Source organism: Bos javanicus, chromosome 14 (genome assembly GCF_032452875.1).
Source record: "Bos javanicus breed banteng chromosome 14, ARS-OSU_banteng_1.0, whole genome shotgun sequence".
Taxonomy (NCBI): domain Eukaryota; kingdom Metazoa; phylum Chordata; class Mammalia; order Artiodactyla; family Bovidae; genus Bos; species Bos javanicus.
Window position 1 is genome coordinate 47,420,620 of NC_083881.1, and position 17,015 is coordinate 47,437,634.

Sequence of the window (17,015 nt, forward strand, 5' to 3'; positions counted from 1 at the left end):
CATCCTTCCCTGGCGACTCAGGCAGTAAAGAATCCAGAGTGTAAGAGACCTGGGTTCAATCCCTGGGTTGGGAAGATCCCCTGGAAAAGAGAATAGCTACTCACTCCAGTATTCTTGCCTGGAGAATTCCATGGACAGAGGAGCCTGGCGGGCCTACAGTTCATAGGGTCGCAAAGAGTCAGACACAACTGAGTGACTAACGCTTTCATTAAATTATGTATTAAATAGTTCTTGACCACCTACTATGTTCCAGGTATATCGTGTCTTCCATATTTTTTCTGAGGGTTTAACTTGTAACTTTCCCAAATGCTATTTTTGCATTTATCTGGGCATAGGAGAGAAAGACAAGACACATACTAGTGACTGTCATGGTGGGGGAGATATTTAGAGAATTATGGAAGGCGTATTAGATTGTCCCTGGGGGGCAGGAGGCGGGCCACCCTCTCTAATTCTGAGCAGCTGAGCCCAGCGAGCTTCCACATCATCCCCAGAGCCCAGAGTTAACTACCAGGATAAGGTCTAAAACCACTCTTTCTTCTATGTCTCTCCCAACATGCCCAGCCTCAGAGAGGAACCTTTACAACATTTTCCTCTCATCCTGTCCTCCATGGCTCATAAAGCGTCTCTTTTCTCCTGCTCAGTCCTCAGACTTCCTCATATACCATCATCTGTCACAGGGATGTTGACAGCTCAGAATGAACCTGCTTTAATTCTCTGGATTAGTTTCCTCTGGGTTTAAAAAAGAAAGGGGAAAAAAATGGGAGAAAATCTTCTCAGTCTCTCTTAAAGAGAGGTAAAGACCCAGAGGCGCAAAGAGACAGTGTCAGAGATCCTGGGGACACTGGCTGGCCTGAAGAGGTCTACCAGCTCAGGTTCACATTCGTGTCCACATGTTAGACAGATGGCTCTCCTCGCGAATGGTGATCAGTTTCACACTCTGCATTGCTGCTGCTACTGCTAAGTCGCTTCAGTCGTGTCCGACTCTGTGCGACCCCAGAGACGAGAGCCCACCAGGCTCCCCCGTCCCTGGGGTTCTCCAGGCAAGAACACTGGAGTGGGTTGCCATTTCCTTCTCCACTCTGCATTAGCCATGCATTAGAAGAACTGTCGCTGACAGCAGGAGAGACACCGTGGTCCACCCCTGCAGAGGCCTGGGGCTCACGCACCTCGGTCAGGCACTCCAACCTGGTTCTTCAAAGACGCCCCTGGGAGTGGGTGGCCTGTTCTCAGTGTCTCCCCGGCCTGACAGATCCAGCCTGTGTAGCCACAGTAAGGCTGCACAAGCTGCCAGAACTTCAGACCTTTTCACTTTGGCCTGAAATGGATTATTAACAGGCTGGCTGAGTCTGTCATTGCCAAGTAACTAGAAACCTGACTTGGCAACAGGGGCCTCTTTGATTAATACCAAACAGGCAGTCAGTGAATCGTTTGATTAAATAGAGCTAATTTGGTGAATAGGTGAAAATCTCTCAAAGATAGGATGGGACAATAAAAGGAGAGCTTGGTGGGGAGAGAGAGGGAAATATGCTTTCAGGATTTTATCGATAGAGCATTTCAGCTTTCCTGAATTCAGGCCATAAAAAGCACCCTCAGGAGATCCCTTCAGGCAAAACACAAGACCCTTCCTAAGGGGGAAAGAGTGAAGTTAATGGCCTGAACTACCACCCTCCAGCCTGCTTTAAAAGGTCAAATTGTGGCTTCATCAAGCAAGCCCGGGCTGGCTTCCAATCACGCTGCTGAAAGAACGAAATTCTGCTTTTTCAAGACAAAAGAAGAGGATGAAGAAGGGAATGTTGTCTGCGGGGAATTTAACTCCTGGCAGGCCACAAAGTGTTAAATCCCCTGCTGGATTCTCTGCCTTGTATTTGTTTAATGCGTCTTGCTGATGAGGCCATAAGGATCACAAGGAGAAACAGCAGGCAGCTCCCAGCTCGTGCTGAGGTGGAGCGAGCCTTTCCACCACGAGATGGCAGCACGAGCCTGCATTTGAAGCAAGGGCTGTACCTGAGGGCCGCAAGCTGCAGCCCCCACCGCCGCCCCAAGAGGTTTTTATTCCCCTTGAATTTTAACCAATTGCATTACCAATTGCATTACATCTTTTGTCTCCAGAAGGACAGAAATAGGTTTCATTCCTTTCCCTCTAAATGATTTTAAGTTTCCTTTTGTTCAAGCTCTGCTCAAAAGAGAGAGCCCTATTTCAAGGGTTGACCTGCTTGAGACTTCTATTAAGTGGGCCAAATGATTATACCCCAAAGACAAACATGTTCTCTGAAAGGCACTCTCCGTGTTGTCAGGAGCAATGCTAGTGCTGTGCTAACCCGCCGACAGGACACCAGGGAGCCGTCATCTTCCCCCAGGGAGGTTTTAGCCTTCTCTCCAAACCCAATTGTTTGTTTATGGAACAAGAATCACCTGCTGTTACCTTCCTCTCAGGACTAGTTGGCATATTTTAAAAGGTGATGAATTTTCCCTTTGGCTTCAAGTTTCTATGACTAGATTTTCCATTGCCTTTTTTTTTCCCCCAAGTAATAGCATCACTTAATGAAGATACATAGCCTCAAATGTGTGTTAGCTTTTTGTTCAATAAATAAGCAATATTACTGTTTTCATGGTCTCCTTCCATACTGATTCCCTGTGGCTTGTAACAGCAGCCCCCCAAACACAGAAGAATCCTCAGACATAGCTCCCTCTAACTTCCAGAACTTGGTGTGTGCAGCTGCACTCTGCTGAAAGCACTCCTGCCCTCTCTTCACTTGGCTAATGTCACTACCTTCTCTAGCTCTCAATCTAAGTGTCACTTCCTTTGCTGGGTATGTCAGTTGTCAAGGCCAAGTCCAGATGAGATAGCCTGCATATGACTCTCGTAACAGCCTGAACTTTCATCGTTTCAGTCCTTCTAACATTAGGAATAACCTTAGGTTGATGAAGCAGTGGTCTATCTCCCTTCCCTCATCGAAGAATAAAAGCTCAACAGAGGCATTTCCACCTGGCTTAGCTTACCCGACAGCCCAGTAGTTGTTGAATTAAAGAAAAAAAAACTGTAGAATTAAAAGCATACTAAAATTTGTGAACTTGCTTTTATAATTTGTAGAAATATTTTACTTTGGTAACCTATCTGCAGCGCTTCTGCTTATTCTCTTACCTCCTAATGTTTTTTATTCTTTTGTGTAATTTTCAGTACACACGCAATGTCATGCAAAGCCTAATTTGCCTCTAATTACAAGCTCTAGAAGAATCTACTATGACCTTTAGCCTGCTGCAGTGAATTAAGATCACTTGTGTTCTGCTACTTGTTTTGAAAGATCCAGTCTCCTTTCCCCCTGAAGTCTGCCTAGCCAGGGCGTCAGCTGACCTTGCTGGTTTGAAAGTTCAGGCAGAGTTGTCAGGCTATTTGAAAAGCAGTAGACTTTTAAAATTCATAATAATAAGGGGCCAGCTCCCAATTTTGAGAATGTAAGAAGTCTCAGCATATGTATTTGTTTCCTCTGTTTTGCCAGCGTGGAGGGATCTACCATTTGCCTTCCTGAGATGACTGGCTTGAAGAACTGCAAGGAATGCTTTTATCTACATGAAGCTCGGAGCACTGGGCTCCAGGCCCTGCAGGGGCCATGTGGTGGATTGCCTCGACCTGGATCCTGAGGATGTGGAAGCTTTGCTGGAAACTCACCAAGGGCTTTGGTGCGTCTGAAAGGATACATGGGAGACAAGGAGGTAAATGGGGCTGTGAGAATGAAGGATACAGATACTGTCTACAAGATTCAGTTTGGCAGAGAGTGTGCTGATGCGGAATGGTTGTGTTTCGGGCTTCAATTCATGGTGTTCGTGAGCTTCACGCTTCAGCTGTCTGGTGAGTGACTGATGAACCAAAGGCTGGTTTTTTTCATTGTTTGTTGTTTTCTTATTGGAACTTTGAGCTACTTGCTGGTCTGAGTAGTGAATACCCCCTTGTCTGAAAGAATACGGCATGGTGCTACCCACAGTCCTCTACTGGGTTTGAATTGCCTCGAAATTTCAAAAGTAGTGGGGTTGTCATGGCACCCCCAGGAATAGGAGACCAGTCTCCTTGTTTTTGGATGCAAATTCGTCTTGAGAGAGCATGGAGCCAGGAAGAAACAAGATCATTTTGCTAGTTCTTGTGTATTACAAGGTGTTGTGGTTTTCAGTTTAAAAATAGGGAGAATTCTGAGGCATTTGAAAATCAGTGTGGTGTGATGGGAATGGTTGAATCATGAAACAGAGGCCTAGGTGTGAATATTTCTCTGCTAACTTGGTGAGTCCTTGAGCAAAGCATTTACGATTTCATTTTCCTTATGGGTAGAACAGATAATTATGTCTAGTTTAGAAGATAATAGTAGGATTTTAAAAATGATGTATATCCATGCTGCAAATGGAAGAACCTTGGAAATACCATGTTCAGTTCAAGAAGGTGGTGAACAAAAAGGTCACGTTTTGCTTGTTTTTGCTGACATGATATGTCCAGAGCCAGCAAATCACAGAGACAGAAGGTAAACTAGAGGTTGCCGGGGGCTGAGATGTTGGGGAGAGTGGAAAGTGACTGCTAAAGGGTATGAGGTTTCTTTTTAAGGTAATGAAATTGTTCTAAAACTAGATAGTGTGGAAAGTTGTACAGTTCTGTGAATATACTAAAAATCACTGAATGGTATACTTTTAAAAGGTGAATGCTATGGTATGTGAATTATATTTTAATAAAACTGTTGTTTCAAAAACTCTCTGCCACATTAGGAAAAAACAACGTAAGTCAAGTATTTTGTATGTGGCACATAGTAGGTGTTCATAAATGTCTAGTTCCTTTTTTTTCATTTTTTTCTATTAAGGGATAATTAACAGATTACATTCTAGTAGTTTCAGGTGTGCAACATGACGATTAAATGTTTATATTATGAACTGATCACCGCAAGTCTAGTTAATATCCATCATCTTATAGTTACAATTTTTTTTCTTGTGATAATTCAGTACTCTTTCAGCAAGTTTCAAATATGCAGTATAGTATTATTAACCATGCTGTGCATTACCTCGCCATGACTTATTTATTTTATAAGTGTGTACCTCTGAAAGTGTGTATCTTTCGACCCATTTCACCCACCCTTGCCCTGACAACCACCAATCTGTTCTTTGTATCTATGAACTTGTTGTTTCCTTTGTTTTCTTTCTCATGGGTTTTTGTTTGTGTGTGTGCATGTTTGGATTCCACATATAAGTGAGATGATACGGTATTTGTCATCTCTGTCTGCCTTCTTTCACTTAGCATAATACCCCCAGGGTCCATTCATATTTTCAAAAATGGCAAGGTTTCACCTTTTTATGGCTGATTATCATTTCATTGTCTAGGCAGATAGGTTAAATAGATCGATAGCACCTCTTCTTTATCCATTCACTGAACTTTTACGGTGTTTCTGTATCTTGGCTATTGTCAATTGTGCTGCAATGAACACAGCGACGCACGTGTGCTCTCAAATTAGAGGGTTTTTTTCTTCAGGTAAATCTTAGAAGTGGAATTGATGGATCATACGGTAGTTTTGTTTTTCTTTTTTTTTTTTTTTTAGGAACCTATGTACTGTTTTCCATAGCGGCTGACCAATTTACATTCCCATTAATGGTATATGAGAATTCCCTTTTCTCCATATCCTCACCAACACTTGTTATTTGTTGTCTCTTTGATAAATAGCTGTTATAACAGATGTGAGATGGTGTCTCATTATGGTTTTGATTTGCATTTCCTGGATTACTAGTGATGTTGAGCATCTCTATGTCTTCTTTAGAAACATGTCTACTTGGCTCTTTTTAAATCAAATTGTTGTTCTTTTTTTAATTGAGTTGTGTGAGTGCTTATATATTTTCAATGTAGCAGATATATGATTTGCAAAATTTTCTCCCATCTATTAGGCTATCTTTTCATTTTGCTGATGGCTTTCTGTGTTGTGCAGAAGCTTTTTAATATAGTCCCACTTGTTTATTTTTGGTTTCAGCTTCAAAAAATCACCTCCAAGACCTATATCAAGAACCTATGTTTTCTTCTAGGGATTTTATGGTTTCAGGTCTTTAATCCATTTTGAGTTAATATTTGTGTATGGCATAAGATAGTAATCCAGTTTCATGCTTTTCTTGTGGCTGTTCAGTTTTCCCAACACCGTTTATTGAAAAGACAGCCCTTTCTCCAGTGTGTATCCTTGGCTCCTTTATCATGAATTAACTGCCCATATATGTGTGTGCTTATTTCTAGGCCCTCTATTCTGTCCCAATTATCTATGTTTCTGTTTTATGCCAATGCTATCCTGTTTTTATTACCATAGCTTTGGAACATAGCTTGAAATAAGAAGGCTTAATGCCTCCAGCTTTGTTCTTCTTTCTCAAGATAGCTTTGGCTATTTGGAGTCTTTTTTGATGATTCCGTATACATTTTAGGATTGTTTGTTCTATTTCTGTGAAAAACACCATTGGTATTTTTGATAGGAATTGCATTGAATTAGTAGATTGCTTTGGATAGTATGACATTTTAATCATATTAATTCTTCTAATATGAACGCAGAATATCTTTCCATTTACTTACATTTTCTTCAATTTGTTACATTAATGTCTTTTACACATTTAGTATATGGGTCTTTTACCTCCTTGGTTAAATTTCTTCCTAGGTATTTTATTCTTTGTGATATAACTGTAGATTACACTCAATCAAAGGAAGATGTTTTCTTAGTTTCCCTTTCTGATGGTTCATTATTACTGTGTAGAAGTGCAGACAACTTAATATATTAATTTTTTTTTATTCTGCAACTTTACTGAATTTATGTATTAGTTTTAATGGTTTTTTGATGGATTTTCAGGGTATTCTGTAAGATCTTATCATATGTGAATAATGACATTTTTACTTTTTCTTTCTGAGTCCTTTTGTTTCTTTTTATTGCCTAATTGTTCTGGCTAGAACTTCCAATACCAAAGTGGCAACAATAAAGGGGCAAGAGTGAGCATCATTGTCTTGTTCCTAAGAGGAAAAATTTGCAGGTTTTTTACTGTTGAGTATGATGTTAGCTGTGCAATTGCAATATATGACTTTTATTATGTTGAGGTATATTCCCACTATGCCCACTTTTTGCATGTTTTTAATCATAAGTGGATGGTGAAGAACTTACTTTTTCAAAAAACCTAACTATGGATCCATTCTGCTTTTTTCAACAGCTCTCACTTGACTTTCAATGTATTGTTTTAACTGAGTGGGGGGATTATAATTAGAAAACAGAATTGTGAAAATCTCTGAGTAACTCATGGGAATGTGTCACAATATCATCTGCATTATATTTTTCTATAGGATAAAAATATGTCTGAATAACATAGCTCACAGGATCAAGTAAATTTCCTGCTCAGCAGTTGATGGATTCTAAAATCTTGCCCTAGCTTTACCTCCACCATTATTGCCCAGTTGGTACTTTTTCTATCAGGTGACTCTCATTCTTCCAGACACATACCAGTCTCCTCTCACTTTTGTGACTTGTTCTGACCACTCCATTTTGGATGACTTCCCTGCTGTCTCTCTATTCCTGCAGTTCCCACTTGGCCTCACAAATGTGCTCTGGTCCTGTCTCTGCCAAGAAGCTTCTCCTCAATATTGAAGCCCACAGTGATCCCTCATCTCTGAAACCCTACACCTGAAGGTCTGTATCCAGAGACTGTGACTTCTGAAATCAAAATCTCAGCTAGATTAAAATGGATTATGCTTGGATCCCAGAAAAGCCTGCATGCTAACTGGAAATATAAACTGTTCATTCTGCAGTTATTTCCTGCCATAAGCATATTCTCCCCAACCAAAACAATAAGCTACACATAGAAAGCTTGTGTTATATGTTTTTGATATCCAGAAAGCATGTTATTTGAGTCTTGGCATAAAGTAAGCACTCCGTATGTTGATTTGTATGGAGCAAGCCACTCTTTTCAATCTGTACATTGACTGATTCATATGAAAAAAAAAAATCTATCATTGTTCAGCCTATTCCAAATCTTGGCAGTCTTATCACAAGAACAGAGTTAGACCTAAGAATCTGAGGGGTCCCAGGCCTCTTCCTGGTCCCAGGAGGACTTTGGGCTAGCACTTTAATAGGAATTCAGTGTCTCCCAGAGGGCAACACTCAAAGCATCTTAAAAGCAACGGATGGAATAGCAGTGGATTGCATGGAGACAGACCAGAGGACACCTGAGATTCCTTTCCCCATCACTGTCCCACCTCCCAGATACAGATGTGTGAGAGTCTGCAGCATCCTTTCTGATTTAGGCAGTGACCGAATAACCCTGCCTGTTAGTGGGATGGTCACTCCATTCTACTCCATTTTCTGAGCACTCAATCAGAGGAAGAGTAAAGTATTCTGGCCATGTTTCTAGAGAGCTCACAAATTAAAAACCTTAAAGTTTTCTGGAGTTCCCAAAGCAAAACCAGAAAAGCTGAAAGATGACTGGTATGATTAATACATTTATCAGCACTAGGACATTGTTATTTTATTGCTGGTATCAGAGTGACATCATTTTTCATAAAGACACCATAATTGTCTTTGAATGTCATAAAAGGTGAAATTCATTCTCATGGAAATTGAAGAGAACATTGCAAAGGCTTCCGTCAAAGGGGAACTAAATGATTTAGATGATAAAATATACTGGCTTTAAATTTCTGTCTGTAAACCAGGAGTGAAACCACAGAGAATTAGGCTTGAGATGAAGATTGTAATAACCTGGAATTAGTTTGGGCATCCCTCTAATCTCGTTTTTCATGGACTACAGCTATTCATTGGGAAATCTGTTTTCTTTCACTGGCCAATATTTCAGCTGTCTAGTTTCCAAATGAAAATACTAGAAGGGGGAAGAGATGAAGATACTAACTTAAATATATCTTATTGGAGATGGCAGAAGCAACTTACTTCTCACTAAAACACACAAAACTCAAGATATAAAGCAACTTATATGCATAAGACCTTAGCTCAAAATAGTTATTTTCTTGTCTGCTAAGTGGTCAGAATTTCTTAAGGACAAATCCTAGAACCATCACATACAAATTCGTTTTTCAACAGGCTGAGATGATGAAAGCTGGACAAATATTTAGGAATTCCTTGCTATTATGTTATATGTCAAACTTCCTTCCTTTTCCACCCCCACCTCAATATGAACCCACTGGAAATTCCTTCTGCTGCCAAGAGCCTTAGAAAACCTTTACATTATTAATTTTTCCATGGATTTGTCGTGTTTTGGGAGCCTCACAAGAAGCTGAGTGCAGAGTTTGAGGGCAATAAAACAGTCAGAACAAATGGCAAGCCTTTCAGTTTGGCACTGCAGAATGGAGCATGCATCTGTGCATTCCTCTCTGTGTGGCTGGAAGGCTGGAAACGTCTCAAATTTGGCCCTTGGTTTATGTTACTCAGGCAAATGGTCTTTCAGTTATTCTACGGGGGGAAGCCCTTTAGAAGAAAGGCAACATTCAAGGGGAAGGATGGAGGAAGGGACAGTTAGGGAGTTTGGGATCGACATGTACACACTGCTATATTTAAAATGGATAACCAACAAGGACCTGCTGTATGGCTCAGAGAACTCTGCTCAATGTTATGTGACAGCCTGGATAGGAGGAGAGTTTGGGGGAGAATGGACACCTGTATATGTGTGGCTGAGTCCCTTCACTGCTCCCCTGAAACCAGCACAACATTGTTAACCAACTGTATTCTAATACAAAACAGCTTTTGAAAAGATTTAAAGAAAATAAAGGCAACATTATAGGCCAGTGATTCTCAATTTCCAAGTGCATAGACATCTTGCTAAATGCATTTTCTGATTCATTAGGTCTGTGTGTAGAGCCTAAGACTCTGCATTCCTAGCAAACTGCCAGATGATGCTCATGATGCAGGTTCATGGATCACACTTTGAAACGAAAGGGGTTAGCAAAACATAGGGTTGACTCACCCTATGGGCTGCCCTGGTGGCTCAATGGTAAAAAACCCACCTGCCAATGTAAGAGACATGGGTTCAATCCCTGTGTTGGGAAGATTCCCTGGAGAAGGAAATGGCAACCCACTCCAGTATTCTTGCCTGAGAAATCTCATGGACAGAGGAGCCTGGCGGGCTACAGTCCATGGGGTTGCAAAAAGGAGTCGGATACAATTTAGCGACTAAACAAATCGCCCTATACCAGGCTTGGTTTCCAGCAATTTAATCAGTGCTTATGTTTGACTTAAAATAAATTTGAAATTAGTCCAACTCACAATGTTTGTGAAAATAAAATCCATTTGATTTCCATTTGAGGCCAGTATTTACTTAGAAATAAAATAGGTTATCAACGAATGCAGGGAATGAGCTGGGTGTAAAACAAAGAATTCCTTGGTCTTTTACTTAAGCATTTTTCTTTTGTGTGTGTGTGATTCTTTGCGACCCCATGGACTGTAGCCCACCAGGCTTCTCTGTCCGTGGAATTTTCCAGGCAAGAATACTGGAGTGGGTTGCCATTTCCTTCTCCAACTTAAGCATTTTTCATTCTCACTTTGCAACTGTATATTTTGCTTCCTTGTTAAAAGTAGCTAATGCCAATTTTATCTTGCCTTTTTATTAACAAGCTTATCTTCACCAAGTACAAATCAGTCCCAGAAATGTCACTGCGGCTCATGTGCATCAGGCACAAGGATTAGATAGGGGAGAGCTTGGCATGGCCTGTTTTCTTTTGCTCACCCGAAAGGAATCTCATGCTCAGTTCCAAGCCAGATGTCATTTGGGGTGATATTATATAGAAATTCCAGTAATCAAACTCACTAAACTATGACCAGCTGGTATTAACCCTCTTGTTAGGTCACAGATTGCTTCCTTCTCTTTTGTTTGAAAATATATCTAAGAGCTCCTCTGTGTTCTGAATTAGTTACAAGTTCTTAGAAAAATGACCTCCAAAGGCATGAGTTTGGCATGCCGTAGTGATCAGAGAGGGATTTGTGTGTGTGTGTGTGTGTGTGTGTGTGTCTGCTGTCCGTGGGTGAACGCACATACCAGGCTAAATGTGTTAAGGCAAAACTTGTAAAGCCTGAATTTCAGATGTTGGTGCAGAAATGTTAGCATCAGAACCTAAAGAGAGCATCTTTCTTGGGGGCTGGACAGGGGGGCACATAAGAAAGTAGGTTACCAAAAGACATGGGAAAGCCCAGAAAAGGTCAGAACAAATCCAAAATCCATTAAAAACTGGCATTGGAGACCATTTTGCCTTATATCCCAGACAACACTTAAAAAGTGAAGGTATTTATTAAGCACTGTGTCATATGCATACTAGTCATTCAAGTATAGTAACGCCAAAAGCAGCGTAGACCGAAACGCTCACTCAGCTAATATGTACAGATGGCTGCCTTCCAGTAGGCAGATAGCCGCTGCCCTCAGGGGACCTCTGGATAAGGGTATTGTTTAAGGCCTCAACAATGTCTTCTCCTGATCTCAGCAACTGGAGCTCAAGGAAGGTGTGAGTTTAGGACAGCTGTGTCACATGTCTGTGTAAGGTTTGGAGCACACGTTACTGTGCCATACATGTCTGGATTCAAGAGTGAAGTAGGACTTGAACTCCATAAAATGTGCAGAGTAGAAGTAAAGAAGTAGCAAAACTGATAAGAAGTATTTGCCCATTGGGATAGTTTTATCTATTAAGAAAAGACAAAAATAAAAATGCTTATGACAAAACATATACACAACAATATAAATAACGTAATGTGTGTGTGTCGTGTGCCCAGTCGTGTTCAACTCTTTGCAACCACAGGGACTGGAGCCCACCAGGCTCCTCTGTCTATGGGATTTTCCAGGCAAGAATACTGGAGTGGGTTGCCATTTCTTTTTCCAGGGGATCTTCCCAACCCAAGGATTGAACTCATGTCTCCTGCATCTCCTGAATTGACAGGCAGATGCTTTACCAGTGTGCCACCTGGGAAGCCCATAAATAATGCTTTATAGATATATATATATAATATATACAACATAAATTATGTATAGATATAACTAAACACTGTGCTGTTGACTAGAAAACAAGTGTGCTCTCAGAAAGGATAAGCAAGTAAAATGATGGCAGGAAATACATCTTTCTCACTCTTCTAGCCCCAACATCCAGCACAGGGGCTGGTACATAACAGGTTTACAAGATTGTCTGAATAATTAACATATAGATCTTCATTTATTCGTTGAGTTAGGTCAGAGGTGAGATGCTCCATGGGTATTTCTAGACTCACTCCCCCAATTCCTCCCCCACCCCCACTTGGGGGCTTCTAGCCTATCTGTCTACTGTTTTAGCAGACACTGCTTTCCATTCTCCAGTACTCTTGCCTAGAAAATCCCATGGATGGAGGAGCCTATTGGGCTACAGTCCATGGGGTCGCTACGAGTCGGTTGCAACTAAGCAACTTCACTTTCACTTTTCACTTTCACGCAATGGAGAAGGAAATGGCAACCCACTCCAGTGTTCTTGCCTGGAGAATCCCAGGGACGGCGGAGTATGGTGGGCTGCCGTCTATGGGGTCGCACAGAGTCGGACATGACTGAAGCGACTTAGCAGCAGCAGCAGCAGCTTTCCATTCATCAGTGGCAGCTTCAAATACTCTACAACCACACTGGAAGTTCCTGAAAGCCAAGAATGATTTCTGATGCTTCCTCAGTGATCCCTTTAAACCACAAGAGCCAAATGCTGATGGGATGGTTGCAGTGACCGAATAATCTGCTATCTTTTAGTTTAAGATCATTTGATTCACTCTACAGTGCAAACTGGGGCTTCCCCAGTGACTCAGCAGTAAAGAATCTGCCTGCAATGCAGGAAACTCAGGAGATACAGGTTAGATCCCTGGGTCAGGAATATCCCTTGGAGGAGGAATTGGCAACCCACCCCAGTATTCTTACCTAGAAAATCTCTTGGACAGAGGAGGCTGGAGAGCTATAGACAATGGGGTCACAAAGAGTCAGACACAACTGAGCTACTGAACACACACACAGGGAAATTGTGTTGAAAAATAGAGACTGCAGAAAGAAAATAATTCTGGACAAAGTACCTTAAGATTGGCAAGGGTGTCAATCATCATTCTCAAACATGATTGATAGAATAGCTTCATCTCTTTGGTGTGCAGTCTTACTACACCTGTTACAAATTTAATACACTTTTTTTAATATTTCTGGAATTTTTTCAACAGTTATGCCCAGCATTGCTTATGGTAGCAAAAATCCTGAAAGTAAACTGTGCATTAGAGTAACAATGATTCAATAATTTCTGGTATGTTCATCTGGTAAAAGATGAAGCAATCAAGAAAAGGAAGGAAACAAGCTCCAAGACACCCTGTTAAACAGAAATCAGAGTGCAGAGCAGTAGACATCCTTGGTGGTTCCAAAGGAATGTATGTAGTACATAACTAATTATACGTGCACAGAATATGTTTTAAAAGATGCACAATAAACTGGAAAGAATAATTGCCTCTTGTATGGGAAACTTGGAGTGAAAAAGAGAGCCTTAAATACCCTGTGGACTTTTTTGTATTGTTCATATAGTTTTGTTTTTACTATGTATCCACACTGATCTTTAAGATCAGTTTTATAAAACTACTGCTTAGGAAACTAGAACAGCTTGAGGGTATTTCAATACCATGGTTGCTGCTGCTGCTGCTGCTAAATCGCTTCAGTCGTGTCTGACTCTGTGCGACCCCATAGACGGCAGCCCACCAAGCTCCCCCATCCCTGGGATTCTCCAGGAAAGAACACTGGAGTGGGTTGCCATTTCCTTCTCCAATGCATGAAAGTGAAACGTGAAAGTGAAGTTGCTCAGTCGTGTTCGACTCTTCGCGACCCCATGGACTGCAGCCCACCACGCTCCTCCATCCATGGGATTCTCCAGGCAAGAGTACTGGAGTGGGGTGCCATCGCTTTTCTCCATCGATACCACGGTATCAGTGCCAAATTGGGCTACAAACACTCCGGAGCACTTCAATCACCATTTCCTAGCATTCTGCCTCACGATGGCAGTCTAGTTCTTCCATTTTTTCTTTCTCTAGCAAAAATTTAATTTGGTTTCCTCTGAGTGTTCTCTGGCTTTACCTGCAACTTCGGAGTCCACAGTGAATTGAATTATTAAGGAGCTCCTTTCCCAGAAAGAAGACTTTGGTTTTATTATATTTAACTCACCCCATCTTTTCCTCATCTAACTTTCTTTCTCTTTTAAATTCTCACAACACAATCTGGCTTCCCCCACCACGGCATGTACAGTGGAGTTTTCCCCTTAACAGCTTGATGGGTGGTCAGATTCTAGAATCTTGCCTTAGCTGAAGAATATTATTTAGACACCCGTCTTCGATGTATGTGCCTTATTTTCTTATTATTGTAAGTGGTGTTTTTATTTTATTCCCTTATGCAGATGACACCACCCTTATGGCAGAAAGTGAAGAGGAACTAAAAAGCCTCTTGATGAAAGTGGAGAGTGAAAGAGTTGGCTTAAAGCTCAACATTCAGAAAACGAAGATCATGGCATCCGGTCCCACCACTTCATGGGAAATAGATGGGGAAACAGTGGAAACAGTGTCAGACTTAATTTTTCTGGGCTCCAAAATCAGTGCAGATGGTGATTGCAGCCATGAAATTAAAAGACACTTACTCCTTGGAAGGAAAGTTAAGACCAACCTAGATAGCATATTGAAAAGCAGAGACATTACTCTGCCAACAAAGGTCCGTCTAGTCAAGGCTATGGTTTTTCCAGTGGTCATGTATGGATGTGAGAGTTGGACTGTGAAGAAGGCTGAGCACCAAAGAATTGATGCTTTTGACCTGTGGTGTTGGAGAAGACTCTTGAGAGTCCCTTGGACTGCAAGGAGATCCAACCAGTCCATTCGGAAGGAGATCAGCCCTGGGATTTCTTTGGAAGGAATGACGCTAAAGCTGAAACTCCAGTACTTTGGCCACCTCATGTGAAGAGTTGACTCATTGGAAAAGACTCTGATGCTGGGAGGGATTGGGGGCAGGAGGAGAAGGGGACGACAGAGGATGAGATGGCTGGATGGCATCACCAACTCGATGGACGTGAGTCTGGGTGAACTCCAGGAGTTGGTGATGGACAGGGAGGCCTGGCGTGCTGTGATTCATGGGGTCACAAAGAGTCGGACACGACTGAGCGACTGATCTGATCTGAACCCCAATTTCTCTGGTTCTACATATTCTTTACCCGCAATGGCATTTTTTTCCTCAATAAAAAATTTTCTTCCAACGACATACTGTGGGAAGATCCATAGAGTTGGACTTCCCAGGTGGCATTAGTGATAAAGAACCTGCCTGCCAGTGCAGGAGATACAAGAGACCTGGGTTTGATCCTGGGTTGGGAAGATCCCCTGAGTAGGTACACCAGCCCACTCCAGTATTCTTGCCTGGAGAATCCCATGGACAGAGGAGCCTAGGGGGGCTACAGTCCACAGGGTTGCAAAGAGTCAGACACAACTGAAGAGACAGCACGCACGCATCCATAGGGCCACTGTGGCTTCTCTAGGTTAAGTGAGGGTGGCGATGCTGACCCACATGCATGCCTTTTCTTCCTGCTGCTCTCATACCCCTGACTCTCCACTCTCCTCACCCCAACCCTACATGCAATTTTGAAATATCCTCCAGGGTGCCTGAGGGTGCACAGTCAAGTTTGAAAACCTCTGTCTAGAACAAGAAAAGGCAGCTGTAAGGGAAATTTAAGTCACTGTTGTCAGAAAGAAGGCAGTTACTCTGGTGAGATAGGAGACATGTAGCTCCAGGACCCATGTCTTCTGGCCTGAGCTACAGAGAATGCCTCAAAGCATTTTGTGCACCAGCCTCTAGCACAAACACAACACAAACCTTTAAAGGGCAGCTGAACAGATTTCTGCTTTCCAAAAATCTGTATTTTTTTTTAAGAGAAAATAAAAGGATTTTAATTTTTTATGACTCCAAGAAAATATGTTATCAAAAAAAAAATTAGACCTTTAAAGCCTGTTTTTCTGATTTTAAAAACACATTTTAAAAAAAAATGGTGTACTAGAAAACTTTGGTGGTTGTTTTTTTTCTAGAAGGCTGTTACTTTCAACCAGCTCTCCCTCTCTAATCCCAGGCAGGGTTCTCTCCCTTCAGCGGACAGCCAATTTCTGAGGCAAAAGATTGAGCAGAGAGCTCCAGAGCTTTAGGAGCTTCCCAGGTGGCGCTAGTGGCAAAGAACCCACCTGCCAGTGTGGGTGGACGTAAGAGACGCGGGTTCAATCCCTGGGGCAGGAAGATCCCCTGGAGGAGGGCATGGCCACCCACTCCAGGATTCTTGCCTGGAGAATCTCCATGGACAGAGGGCGATAGTCCATAGGGTTGCAAAGAGTCGGACACAACTGAGAGACTTAAGAACAGCACAGAAATGAATGCTATTCGTGATAAGTCCTTCTGTCTGCTATGATGTGATTTTTTTAAATTATCATTCATGTACCTTCATTACTTTGATGTTTTTAAATACTTAAAACACAGTATTAGATATGAAGTAATGGTCAAGTTACTTAATTTCAGTGAATTTGTTTCTTCTCATAAAATTAGAATAATAACCCCATTCATTGCTTCTTCTCTTCCTATCTCTTTATTTTGAGAAGGAAACATTGTTGTTGTTTTTTAAATAAATAGGACAACTAGCTATGTGACCTTGAAAAGACCATCTTTCTCACCATATTTCCATCAGGATTGTACTAGATCTGGGAAGTTCTTTTCAGCTGTGATGCCAAGGCATGATATTTTGTTACCTTTTTTAGCTTCGAAAAATACAAATGTATTATTTTACTGTGCTGGAGATTAGCTGTGGAAGGCTGGTCTCGCTGGGCTAACTTCAAGGTAATGGCAGACCTGTGCTGCTCCTTGGAGCTCTAGGGGAGAATTTGTTACTTGCTTTTTCCATTTTCTAAAGGCTACCTCCTTCCTTGCTTTTGTGTTACTACGACTTCAAAACCAGTATTAGCTGGTCATGTCCTCACTGCATAACCCTCTGACCTCCTTTTCTACTTTTT

The 17,015-nt window shown here is 41.7% G+C and overlaps 1 long non-coding RNA gene across 2 annotated transcripts; it reads left to right on the forward strand.

Annotated features, from left to right (window-relative positions):
• Positions 1-2,849: 2,849 nt before the first annotated feature.
• On the forward strand, positions 2,850-16,648 carry LOC133260598 (uncharacterized). 2 transcript variants are annotated; one of them, XR_009740884.1, is made up of 3 exons: positions 2,850-3,847; positions 7,557-7,664; positions 14,387-16,648. It is a non-coding gene; the product is annotated as an uncharacterized LOC133260598 (long non-coding RNA). The 2 variants fall into 2 exon arrangements; XR_009740883.1 differs by lacking the exon at positions 2,850-3,847 and adding an exon at positions 3,889-4,505.
• The last annotated feature ends 367 nt before the right edge of the window (positions 16,649-17,015 follow it).